General features: G+C 51.8%; 1 protein-coding gene across 1 annotated transcript in view; it reads right to left on the reverse strand.

Moving 5' to 3' along the window:
* LOC139604493 (hydrocephalus-inducing protein-like) overlaps nucleotides 1-13,198 on the reverse strand; it is a 96,610-nt gene that overhangs the window by 51,102 nt on the left and 32,310 nt on the right. The window lies entirely within an intron of this gene.

The raw sequence follows: 13,198 nt of genomic DNA on the forward strand, positions 1-13,198 counted from the left end.
CAATTAGAAACTGTTTGGAAGTGAACTTTGCAAACTCTGCTGGCAACTCTGCCTCTGGAACTGCTCTGTGGGCTCCTGCCTTCCTGGTGGGGGTTGTCACCCTCCTGTCTCTTTGTTCCCAGGGCCCCTGCTTGCCTGGCAGGTGCCATTGGGAAAGGGCAAGGGCAAGAGAAAGGATCTTCCCTTGGTGCCTCAGCCACATGGAGGGACTGCCTCATCTGGGCACCATTTCAGGAACCTTTAGTTCTGGGGCAGCCTGTGAGATCATTACTCCATCAAGTGAGGACATCAATGTATTAGAATTAGAGACAGTTTGTGGCAATTTAGCAACTGGTTTCCCTTTCAGTGGCTTTTGAAGGTGTCTAACAACTCTCAAGTGCCCATCACATGTTTGTAAAGGAATCTCTGCCTTTAGGGAAGGAGTCAGGGCTTTGAACTCTGAAGAAGATCTTGCCTGAAGGACTACAGAAAAACTGCTCCTTGTTGAGACAGGAGGAGAGGTGGGAGTGGAGAGATCTCCTACCTGAATTGGTATCCCAAGTTGAGCTCTGGGGCAAATGGTTTGTCTGTGACAATTGTGGTGCCAATGCCAAAAGCCTGGAGAAAGACACTGCTCCAAAGGCTGTTCCCAATGAACAGCTGGACAGTGTCATCAAAACCCACAGTGTCATCCAGGGTTGCTGTGACAGTCACAGGAACCTCACCCCTAGCAGGGATCGCTCCTTCACTGGGTTCAATAACATAGCAGTTGGATTTGGAAGCCTGTAAGACAAGCATAATATGCATTTAGGATGGAAACCACACACCCTGGTGTCTTGTGGGATATAAGAAAAGGAAAGACTAAAGAGGGGAGGATAAAAATCCTGAAGGCCTAATCTCCCTAAAGTTAAGCTACAGTACTGGGCAACAGCAGAGCTCATACAACCTGTATTTTCCCCTCCTTTAAGGGACTCACCCAATTAACCCCGTTTTGCCCAACCCAAGGGATGCTTATCCTCAGGAGAGTGTTCCTTCCCCAGTCTTTCTCTGCACTGTGGGCCAAGGAAAGCTGCTTTCTCTCTCCTGGCCTCTCACGAAGGCTCAAGGCCAGAGGAAGGCAGGACTGCTCAAATCCCACTGCAGAAACCACATGGCTGGAGGACACTGCTGAGAGCCTGAAGAATGTCTCTGCAAAACCAGGTAAGCAAAACCCCAATACCAAACTAATCTTTCCCAAGGGGCCATCAGTGCTTCTCAACACCCCCTAAAGGACTGAAGCCCTCACTCCCCACCAATCATCAGCTGTAGAGAGGTGCCCCAGTGCCCTCTGCCTAAAGAAAAGTCACCTCCAAATGCTTATAGCAGAGCAGGAAAGCAGGAAGCAGAAAGAAAACTGGACAACATGTGCTCTGTGGGCATGGCCCACTCTTCCCAAGAACTCTTGTCATCTGCTTTCTCATGGACTTCACAGACTGGCCAAGAGAGCTGGAGGCTGCCCAAAGGAGGGAGGAAAGGCCTTGCACCAGCACAGCTGTGCAGACACAGCTCTGCAGGTCTGGCCCTGGCAGGAGCACATGAAACCCAACCTTTACACACCATGAGCACCCAGCCAAGGGGCATTGCTCCCTGCAGAGGCTGAAAGCAGAACTCCATTGTGGAGTCAGGGAAAGCTGCCCTGGAAAAAACCCCTCGCTTTAGAATAACATTTATCTCCCAAACAGCTGGAAAAGCAGCAAGAGGAAAAGTCACACCCCTCCTCCTTGGCCCAGGAGGCTGTGGCTGGACTCTCCCACATGGCCTGATGCTTTATCCACAGACACAGCCAAGTCCATGGTATCAGGTTTTAACCAGCTCCACAAGTTCAACACAGCCAGCGTGAAGTAGAAGAAACCTCAAGCCCCTCACAGATCTCCCCCTCCAGCAGACATCCCAGCCAGCCCCAGGCCCAGCCTACAAGCCCTTCCTGGCTGCACCAGCCCTGCTCCCCCTGCCAGGGGAGCAGCCCCAGCTCCTTCTGCCCTATGCAGCCCCCACATATTAAACAGCCTTTCTCTGCAGCTGCTCCCCAAAGATGCTCTTCAATAGCACAGAGATCACAGGCTGGGGGGTGCACAACCCCCACCCTTGTCTTTGTGTGCACTGCCCAGCTGGCTTGACCCCCAGGAGGTGTGAAAATTGCCTCCCCACCAGCAGTCTGAGGACACACCTCACACCCTGCTCTCTACTATTAACAGCAGTTTGGCACAAAGCAAATGTAGATGGGACAGGGAAACCACAGTGAAATCCATGCTCTGGGGAGCAAAGGACCACAGGTTTCTCTTGATCTCGGAGCTCCAAAATGGGACACACACAGCTAAAGACAAAAGATAAAATTAAGGGAGAACTTGTCAACGCAACCCAGATTAATTGCTGCTCCAACATCTCTGCACCTGACCTCACTGAGGGGTGCCCCAGCTAAAACCACTCCAGAGCCAGGTTCCTCTTGCCTCGCTCAGAGGGAATATTGGAGTATCTTGCCTCCTCTCACACAGGGCAAGATGGAAATCTTGCTTTTAAAAGCCAAGTCATGGCTGCTACTGACCAGTCCATTTCCCTGGAAAACAGCCCCACAGATACTTACCATTTCCATGCTGAAGTCTACAGGGACAAGACCTTTGTTGAAGAGGGTAAAGCTTTATGAAGCAGGCTGTAGAGCTGGGATGCTGCCAAACTCTAACACACTTGGACTTGGGTAGATTGCTGCCAGCCGTCCAGAGCTCCGTAATTCTACTCCCTGTTCCAGGAAGCAGGCAAGAAAGATTAAAAACCACTCAAAACAAACCACAACAGGGAAACCTAAAAAAGCTTAAACAGCTCAACCCTGCTCAAGTTATTGCTTTAGGGACAGCTACCACACTCCAGCTGAAATGCTGGGCTTTTGGGAAAAAAGGAAAAGAAAATTACATGTTCACCTCCAAATTTAAAAGGATTAAGGTAAGAGAACCTTTCCAACTACAAATTATTGGCCCAAAGGTAAAAGCTTTGCAAGAAATCTCTAGTTAAGACCAGGCTGACAGTTAAACAACTGGTTATTCTGGCAGGGAGAAACCCTCCTTTTTAAGGGAAGCAGCCTGATAGTTGAAAGCAACTGTTTTGTCAAACTTCAGGCTCCCTGGCACAGCCTGCATTGCCTGTCCTTGCTGTTCACTGATTTACATGCAGTGCCACAATGGCCCAGGTTCAGATGTTTGGTGCCATCCAGGGAATTTGGCATCATCATTTCATTATGTTTTAATCTAAGTTTAAATCCTTGCAACCAGTCTTCAAATGCCAGCTTTCCTTTCTTTTACACAAAGCTCAAGGTTCCCAGAAGTCTTCTGACATCTTCTTTTGTGCTCAGAGGGATGACATTTGAAAACAGATGTTTCCAAAGTTAACAGCATTTTAAAGCTTAATTAACTAAAACTCCCCTCAATTCCAGCTTAGATGAACTCCCTTCTGCGTCAGACACTGAGATCACCACCTATGAGGCATGGGCTGCTTGTGCCACCCATCCCTGCTGTCCTTCTCCCCAGCAGCCTGGGCCTGTTTTCCCTGGAAGAATCCCTGTCCCTGTGCACCCTGCCAGGAGCAGTTGCACACAGGCTCATATCTCCCCTTGCACTCACCCGTGGGTTTCTCTCATCCCCGAACACGCCGACGAGAGCCTTGGTGCGATGCTCGCCCAGCGTCTGCACTTCGATGATAACTGGGATCTCTGCAGTGCCGTAAGGCTGCACAATCCCACAGGGCTTGGGGCTGGAGTAGAGCACGGGAGAGTCGTCCTTGCGTTTCTGGAAGGGACAGAATGAAATGCAACTTCAGAGGCACCTCTGAAGAAACTTTAGACTCCTTAACATCCACCGCAACAGCAACTTACACACACGTTTCAAACTCCCCAGGACAAAGGTAAAGGCACAAACAAGCTGCAAGAATTGTAGGCTTAGCACTCCCAGGGGATCCTGCAAGGAGGCTGCCAGCACAGGCACTGGTGTCTGTGGATGCAGCAGCTTTTCACAACCCTCTAAGACCTCCCACAAGAAAACACCCTGAAGACTAGACTAGAACATCAACTGTTTCCTCAGGAGGTTAAACTGCATCCTAAGGTTTACATTCAGGTAGGATCCTTTTCTCAGCAGATCTTTAAGACTGAATAGAAACCAGCAAGGTCTTATCCAAACTCTTTTTTCCACTAATAGTCTCCCCAATAATATTGGACAGGAGGAGGTGGACGTGATGCCAAACCTGGGGAATAAGCCCATAGCAGCCAGGAAGGTTGCTGAGGTTCCTGATGACGAGCTTCCTCTCGTACGGCACTTTCAGGTGGCACTCGTGGTACAGAAGGATTTGGGGGTACACATGCAGCTTTGGAACAAGACATCTGGGCAAAGAGATGACCCCAAGGGAATCAGAGATACTGAGAGAATGGAGAACATTTACCCCCAAAGACTGTGAAATGGAGCAGAACACATTGGTCACTGTCAAATGGGCATTGAACAGCCCTAACCAATGCAGGGTGGTCACAACCAGCACAACTCCATCTCTTGCAGGAAGAAGGAGAGGAGGCCCTCGGGAAATTTGTTCCACCTCAAGCACCAAAACCCAGGCCAATCAATGATACCATTCCTGGTCCCTTTAGAAAAGGGCCAGGACTGTGCTGGGCTGTGAGCAGGGGCGCTTTTCACCACAGGCTGCTGCCCAAGCACTGCTGTTCTCATGTCCAGCTGGCACAACATGAGGCCATTAAGCAGCTCTTCTCCTTGGCAGCTGCAGCCAGCAAAGCCTGTGCAAGGCAGTGCCTGGGGGAGGCCAGGAAGGGCTGGTACCTGGCTGTGATGACCACTGATGCCACTCCCTCACCAAAACCCTCCAGGTCCACCAGCAATCTCCTGTAGAATTCCATCACGGTGTTGGAACACAGGGTCACCTGGTAGAAAAAAGAACAGTCAATTCTTCCTTACAAAAGCTCATTACCCACATGTGACATCCTCCAGTTCTTGAGGAAGGATTTGGCTTTAATTCTTCTGCTGGTCCATGTGTAGAGCACAGTCTCAGAGTAACAAAAGCCTTCTGGCAATAGCAGATTTGTTAAACACACCTTGCTATCACAGCATCGGTCAGCTTCATTAAAACATTAGACTAAAGCTCTACACACCACTGTATTCAAATTAAGGGGCCAATTTCTCATCTGACTACAATGACATAAATGCAGTGGAAATCTGACTTGAACACAATGAGTTCAGCTTTACAGCAGAAGGCTGAGGGCAAAGTGTGGCCCAGCAGGTGCTGGGCAGTTCATGGCTGCCATGGTACCCAGAGCCCGGGCTGGCTCTTAGAACTCCAGCACCACGCCAGGAGTGGGGAACTGCCCCAGGGTGGGCATTTACCAGAGGCAGAGCCCTCAGAGCCACTTGCTGTACAGCGCAAGAGACAAGCCACCACAGGGACCAGGCAGAGGAGAAAGGAGGAGGCTCTCTGTCTTGAAGTTCCACAAGGAAGGGTTTATTCCAAATAAAGGAATCAGAGGCACAAGAGCCCTGGACACTCCTGTGCAAGGGCTTTTGTAAAAATACAAATCAGAGGGTGGATACAAACAGCAAATCAATAGGGAATCCTCAGGGGAGGAGTGAGGGGATTACATCAAGTGTCTGGGACCACTGGGGGTAGGAGGGTAAAGAGGATGGGTCACATGGCCAATGGGGTCTCCAAGAATAGGGGAATTCCAAAGGGGTATTGCAATCAGGGATTGGCCCGAGGTTAAAGTGGCAAAGAAGGTTTGGGAACAAAAGGGGCTGGGTTGCCTAGACAGGCAGGGAAAAGAGCTGGAACAAGGGGCAGGGAACGGCATGAGGGACAGCATTGAGGGAGGGTAAAACACAGGCGTGAGCCAACTCAGGGAGAACATGGGTGTACAACAGAACAAGGAATCGATAAAATCAATTTGAACCGCAACACATGGCTGCAGAGGTTTTTGTCTCCACTGGAGATCCCTGCAGTGAACACAAATTTTTCTGCTCCTCAGGAGAGGGAAAATGAGACCAAGAAGAAAAGCTAACTGCTTTATACAATGACATCTCTCTAACAACCACCTTCTGCCTTCATCCTTGCTCTGCCCACTTGCAATCAAAGAAATCGCTCTCAAAAGCAAAAGAATGGCTTCAGGACTTGACCATATGGTATTGATCTCAGTGTAGGATTTTGGAAACAAACCAGTGCTCCTTGAGGAACATCCCGGCTAAGCCAGCTAGCAGAGGCCTCCCAGCAGTGCAGATCTCTCACTGCCACGATGCTCAAAGCTGGCACCAGAGCTAAAGCCCTCCCACACTCCAGTGAAGCTTCAGCCCTGGTGCTGAAGCATCTACAGCTGGATTCTTCCCATACCTCAATGTCCTGGTGTCCCTGGGGGAGGATGGTTCCTTGGCTGGGATTCATTGTGAACTCCCTTGGCTCCACATAGAAATGAATTCCCTTCCTCCAGGATGGGTCACCTTCTTTGCGTATTTGATCAAGGCTGTCAACAGCCGGCTGCGTGCCATCGTCCGACATGCGGAGCTTGAATGTCACGGGCACCATGGAGCAGTTGGTGAGGCGACATCTCTGGGTATAGGGAAAGCCTAGGAAAGGACACAAATATCCATTCAGGCACCCATTATGGCATGATCCTGGTGGGAATATCCTGCCAGGATAAAAGTGAGATTGGAGTTGAGCTCTTTATTTTGTGAACTACAGCTCACCGAGAAGCTGCATGAGGAATTAATCATCACTGAGTTCCCTTTGACACTGATTCCAGACTGCAGCCTTGAAAATGCCCACTCCTAGCCCTGCTGAACACTGCAAGCTTCTCTCTTTGGGAGGGGAAGGAGCTCCCTCCCCTGCCCCAAACCAGCACCAGTTATCTCTCAGTGATGAGTGTGCACCCAGACCCAGCATTTACTCTGAGAATTCAAGCTGTAAAATTCCCTGGTAAGTCTGCCAACATTCCCACTGTTTTCACGATACATAAACAGTGAGTTGTCATTGAGAAGAAGCTACAGCAAAAGGAAATGAGGATGGAATCAGGAACTAGAATGTGATGCACCTTAATGCAGTTTCTCTCTGCAGGACCCTTAAAGCATCTCTTGGTTTGGGCCAAACAGACTGAGCACGTGACAGCTCAGAGTCCACTCAACTGGGGGCAAACCCCAGCCTTGCTTTGAGATCAGCATTTAGGAACCATGTCCCACCTCACCCAACAAACAGGGACACCACAGCCATGCTGCTCACTGTGATTGTGCCTGCAAGGGGATCCCCACTTTGGCTCTGAGATTTGCTTTCCATCCTGCAAAGCCAGAGATACCGCCACACATGGTGGGGATCTGTCTTTTAAAGCAGGACAGAGACTAGAAAATACTGCCTTTCTATTCCTTGGTTCTATTTGATCTCACAATGGCAAAATGCCCCCTGAGGCAGCAGCAGCAGCAGCAGCCCTGCAGTTGACAGCCTGAAGAGGCTGCTGGGGCAGACCAGGAGTGAGGGATGCTTTTCTGTTGGAAGGCACAGATCCCTGACGCTGTGTCCCAGCCCAGGCAACACTCACCAAAGGAGATGTCCCCGAAGTCGAGCTCAGGGAGGTCGAAGTGTAAATTCGGTCCAGTGACGCTGCCCCTGGAGGCCAAGGACAGAGCAGGAAAGGGCTCGGTTAAAGGCATTGCAAAGGTCCGGCTGTCGTGGCTCGGGGCACAAAACCTGGGCTCAGGGCACCCTGGGTTTCCAACCAACACAGCACCGTGTGCTCAGCACAGGGCCCTGTGCACAGGAGGCAGCTCAAGCCAAGTGGCCAGCAGCCAACAGCCACTGATGGGCAGGCAGGAGAAGCCCCTGGGATGCTGGGGGTCCCATGAAGGACCCTGAACACACACCCAGACATGGCTCCGTGCCTCAGTTTCCCCAGCTGCAATGGGATGGACATCAAGGTGTCCCCACAAACTTCTGTAACCAGCCTTTCCAGCCACAGGTTCCCTGCTTTGCTCCTTCTTAGCTGGAACTGCTGTTCCCGTGGAGGAGCTTTCTCAGGAGAGTTTGACCCACACAGTCATTACAGACACAGTTCTGAGACATGAATCCAGGGGAGCCCCAAACATCCTCTGAAAAGAGCAGCAACAGTTCTACCCAGGGGACAGGTGAATCCTAGAGGAAAGGACTGGTGAAATGTTCCCTCTTGGTTTCCAAACTAAAAAAGCAGCACTTTTCCTCCAAAAACAAAGCCAGCATAATTGTTTCTCAACTATGGGCAGACCTACTCACCACTTTTCTCTTGCCAAATAATAACTTCCTTGTTCCTTTTTATCCATCTCCCTTATCTTATTGGTACAATCAAGTGCAGATTGCTTTCATTTCTTTACTGCCTTGAGCCAGTGCCCCCCAACAGCAGGAGCCCAGCTCCAAAGCTGCAGAGCAGCCAGCATCAGCTCTCCTGCTTCCACTGCATTATCCCAGCAGCACATGGCTCAGGCTGGCAGGGACAAGGCCTCACACTGCTGTGGTGCTGAGGACTGAGCTCTGCCTCCCCTATGATCAGCCCTTCTCTCTTTGGCTGGGCCAGGATTGTCTCCTGCCATGGCACCAGCCCATGGGATGGTACCCCAGTCCTTGGCACAGTTCCTGCTGCACAGTTCCTGACTCCCACATCAGCCCTTTGCTGGCTGTGCAAAGGAGGCACCAGAGCACTCTGTGACCAGGAGCTGGGAGCACAGCTTGTCCCCCACAGCATGGCCATGAGAGGGGAGCTGAGGCTGCTGCTGCCCATCTGGCATGGATTATTAATGGAAGTTTTTAAAAACACTGCTGCTGGGGAAGAATCCCCCAGGCTGGCCCATCTGCAAAGCCCTGGGGGCCTTGCTGGGTGTTCAGGTGGGACATCCCAGAGCAGCTGCTGCCCAGAGCTGCTCCATCCCACTGCCTGCCATGGCCCAAGGCAGAGGGAGATCCCTGCAGGGAGGAGTCATTGCAGCTCCTGGGTACCACACAGGGCAGGAGGCATCCTGACACTAAGGCAATGCCAGGATCACAGCAGAGATTAAGACCTCAGGCATCACCTTTTTTCTCTGCTCAACCCCAAAATGAGGTAGGTGGGGGATTGTCCCAGAGACAGCTACAGATGTGCCCACCAAGCTCCCAGAGTCCTTACCTGATGGTCAGGATCACAGGTGTAGGAGATCCAGCCACACTGAACTGGAATTTTTCCTCAAAGCTCCCCAGCACGGTGGTATGGAAGGAGATCTGAACAGTCTGGGTCCCACCTGGTGCAATCATGCCCTGCTCAGGCTCAACCGTGAAGCAGAAGTCCACATTTGTGGTTGAAGGGATATAGGTGAAGGGAGCATCAAGAGCTCCTTTGTTAATCAGTTCCACCTGCAGAAGCAAGAAAGCAAAATGGAAATACAGGTGGAACCTTCCCTTCTTGTGAGTTATTGTCTAATGATGCAATGAACACCCAGCAAAGGCAGAAGATGCTTTGTGCTGCTGAATGGCAGAAGTTAAAAGATACAACAGGACAAGTTCTGCCTTTGGGTTTTCATGCAGAGCAGTGGCAACTCCACAGACCTGCAGTCACCCTGGGCTTATCCCATGGACACAGAGCAGTGCACCTCTGCTCAGCATCACCAAGCTCATGGCGAGCTGGCCCTGAGAGCCCTGAGTGGGGTGATTGCAGCTGCGGAGTGAATCACCCCAGAGCTGCTGCTGCCCCAGTGAGCACAGCTCCAACAGCACCATCTACTCATTCACCTTTCCCATACCAAGGAAACAATTCATTGAGAATGAGGCATCAGCATCAAAATGTACAGACAGCACCATCCTTTGGTAAGAAAACTCAGCGTGTCTTTCCCTTCCCCAGCTGCGCTTTTGAAAGTGTCTGGCATGCTGTAGTGCCTCATTTTCTACCTCTTTGAGTTGCTCTCTCATGAATTTTTTGCAAACTTGACACTATTGGGGGGGAGGCAAATAGGTAGAAAAATCCTTTGCTTTATTCCCAGGAACACTTTTCTCCTTCCAGAGCCAGAGATGCACCAAGGCTGAAGTGTGGTGAGGGACTGGTCAGCAAGGGAGAGAACTCCCAAGCCCTTTGCAATGGCCAGCACTGAGCCAGGAGGCTGGATGGATTTCCTGTGACTTCAGCAATATGCAGGGACACTTGACTGGAAGCTGTTTGCAGTGGGCTGAAGCTCAAAGGCAGCCAGTTTGTTGCAGCTGCTTCTGCAGAGCCCAGTCCAAAGGTGCCTTGTGTCTGGCACTGCCACAAAAGCCTCTGAACATGCAGCTTTTTGACCCAGTGTTGGTTTCATGTGGCAAGGGGTTGTTTTGCAGGAAGCCTCCCAGCTGATCCCTAAGGAAGGCTGCCCAAAAGCAGGGACTGGGGCTTCAGGAACAACAGACACACGTTTCTGACCCCCCAGGTTTGAGCAGTACATCAAATATTCCCTGCTCACAGCTGCCCAGGTTGGCAGCAATTCCACAGCTCCACCAGGCTTGCTGCTGCCTCAGGAGCCATCAGGATCCATCCCAAGCCCTGCTGCTCACCTCATAGACATAGGGGGTGTAGACAAAAACATTCCCAAGGTTCAGCGTAGGAGAGCTGAGTTCAACCAGGGGTCCTTGGCCTTTCCCTCTGAGGCACAGGGGCAGCCTGATCTCACGGCCTGGGGAGAGATGTCCATTGCAGTACAATCATTCCCTCTGTCACACTGGATTTTCCAGGCTGCCTCAGTGCTAGTCCCTGACTCTGAGCTGGATGTACTCATGCTTGGAGCTACCTGGTCTAGGGGGAGGTGTCCCAGCCCATGGCAGGGGCCTTGGCACTAGATGATCTTTAAGGTCCACCCCACCCTCATCATCCTGTGATTCTGTGGTTTCCTTCCCGTGCACCTAGAGGAGCTTTGAAATCCATTCAGTGCAGGCACAAAAGCTCATGATGAGTTTGGCAATTACCAAACTACCCGGGCCAGGAGCACAGGCCTTTGTTGCCCAAGTGCTCCCCTTCTGACACTCAGCACTGTGTTCTGTTTCCACAGAGTGAGAGCTGCAAGGGGACAACTCCCACACAGGCAGAGAAGCAGCTGCTGGCCAAGGGTGCTCCTTCTACAAACACCCTGTGCTCAGTGGGGCTCAGCCACCTCTGCTCTGCTGCTGTCTGGGCACTGGGAGGTGATCCAGGGCCAGGGAGCACATTTCTAACTCAGCTCCTTCCACCTGATGATGGATCCATGGCAAATGGACCCATCCTGGAGGCCAGGGGCCTGCAGGGGCTTAGTGCTTGTTCACTAAAGCTGTTCTGCTCTGGAGCTCTCTGGCCTTTGAGGAAATGCTGGCAAAGCCGTGGCATGAAAACCTCTCCCTGCACTGCCTGGGCTGTTCTGGGATCAGTAAGGCAGACCCAGCATTCTGAGCCCTGGCCTTGCACAGGAGACTCCCTGGAGGCTGCAGGGCCAGGGGGGATGTGCCAGCACTGCCCTGCTGACCAGGGACTCTTCCCAGCACTTCCATGGGAGCCCAGTGGGCTCAGGCTTGCACCATGGCTTCACTGAGGGGGACAGGAGCAGGGCAAAGGAGCTGCACCTGAGACATGGCAGTAAGCCACACTTTGATACTCCAGTGCTTCCAGGGGTTTGAAGGTCACCGTGATTTCAGCCGAACAATTCGGCCCAATTTCTCCCTCCTACAACAGAAAGAGACAGCAAAGCATTGCTCTTCAAACTCCACATTTCTTGTTTCCAACCACAGGCCTGTAAGCCTTGATTGAGCATCAATGATGAGTGAACAACACAAGCAGCCAAGGAAAGCCTCCAAACCCAGCTCAACACAGCGCTGGAAGCTCTCAATGCTCAGCTGATCAGCTGCCACTCTCCACAATATTCCTGCTGCTCTGACACAAGCTCTTGGTCCCATCATGCTGCTGTCAGCTCCATGGGATGTAAGTGCCACTGTGCACTGGTGGCTCTTGGCCTTAGATGGGCCATAGGAGTAACCAAGAAGAGGCAACTACAGATATTAGTTAAGCTGTTTTGAAAGAAAGCAGAGGTTGGGATTATTCTGGGCTTTACTGCAAGATGAGAAGGGATTTTGCTCCGTGCAGACACCAGGCATTCATCATCTCTCCCAATGCCAGTACTCAGAATCAGGGCTCTGGCTGATGGGAGCACGTGGCAGTTTGCTTGCATCACCAGAAAAGGAAAAGGTTTTGTGTCCCTGTGTGCAGGAGAACTCCAAAGGCCCATTTCAGCCTTGCACCCTTGTGTCCAGGCTCACACAAGGATGACACTGGAAGGGACACTCAGCAATAGTGCAAGGCATGGTTACAGGAGGGGATTGGCATTTCTGTCATTAACCTTGGGCTGAATTTGGCCTCCTTTTGCCAGGGAACCATTGCAAGCTTCAGGTCAGTGTGTGAGCTGGCAGTGCTCCAACAGCCTCTGCTGAGCCCCACGTGTGGGGGGAGCCCCTGCCTACAGGAACTGCTCCCTGTGACACTGCAAGGACACGCACACAGGGCCTTGAGCTCCAGCCTGGCAGCAGAGCTGGGCTGTGTCAGGCTCCCAGCCCTGCCTTGAGCCTGCAGGGCACAAATGCTTTGAGCAGGGAGCTCTGCAGCCGCTCCAGAAACTCCACATCCTCCCTGCCAGCACATGGGGCCAGCTGAGGATCTGCCCAGTGACTGCAGCCGGGGGAATGGTGCTTGGGAGGAGGAAGAGGAAGAGGAAGAAAATGAGGTTCTCGGGTGTCACTTACCAATGGCTCAATGAAAAAATTGTCACTGGCGAACAGCAGGGGGTCATCTTGCACCTTTGCCTTCTTCTCCTGGACCCTGCTTCTCAGGAGGGCAGTGTGATCTTCAGAAAAGCCCTGCACCTTCTCTACTTCTTTCTCCTCCGTGAAGTTTTCCAGCCACTCCTCACCCGATGGGTGCAGCAAACGACACTGCCTGCAGCCCCAGGGAGAGACAAGGCCAGCTGATCATTTAATAAGCCACAGATTTGCAGAGAGAAGTGGGAGTGCAGGAGAGCAAAGCACTTGGGGAGGAGCAGCAGCAGCTCCCCAGCAAAGGCTGAGCCAAGCCAGGAGGGTCCCACAAGGATCAGAGGATAACTTGTTGTTCACTGGCACAGCAGGGAGTTTCACCCCACATTTGCAAGCTCAGGAGAGGTTTCCAAAGCCAACATCCCTCCTG

The sequence above is a fragment of the Agelaius tricolor genome, unplaced genomic scaffold, assembly GCF_023055355.1.
Source record: "Agelaius tricolor isolate 1412-34295 unplaced genomic scaffold, bAgeTri1.0.p SCAF_51, whole genome shotgun sequence".
NCBI classification, from domain to species: Eukaryota; Metazoa; Chordata; class Aves; order Passeriformes; family Icteridae; genus Agelaius; species Agelaius tricolor.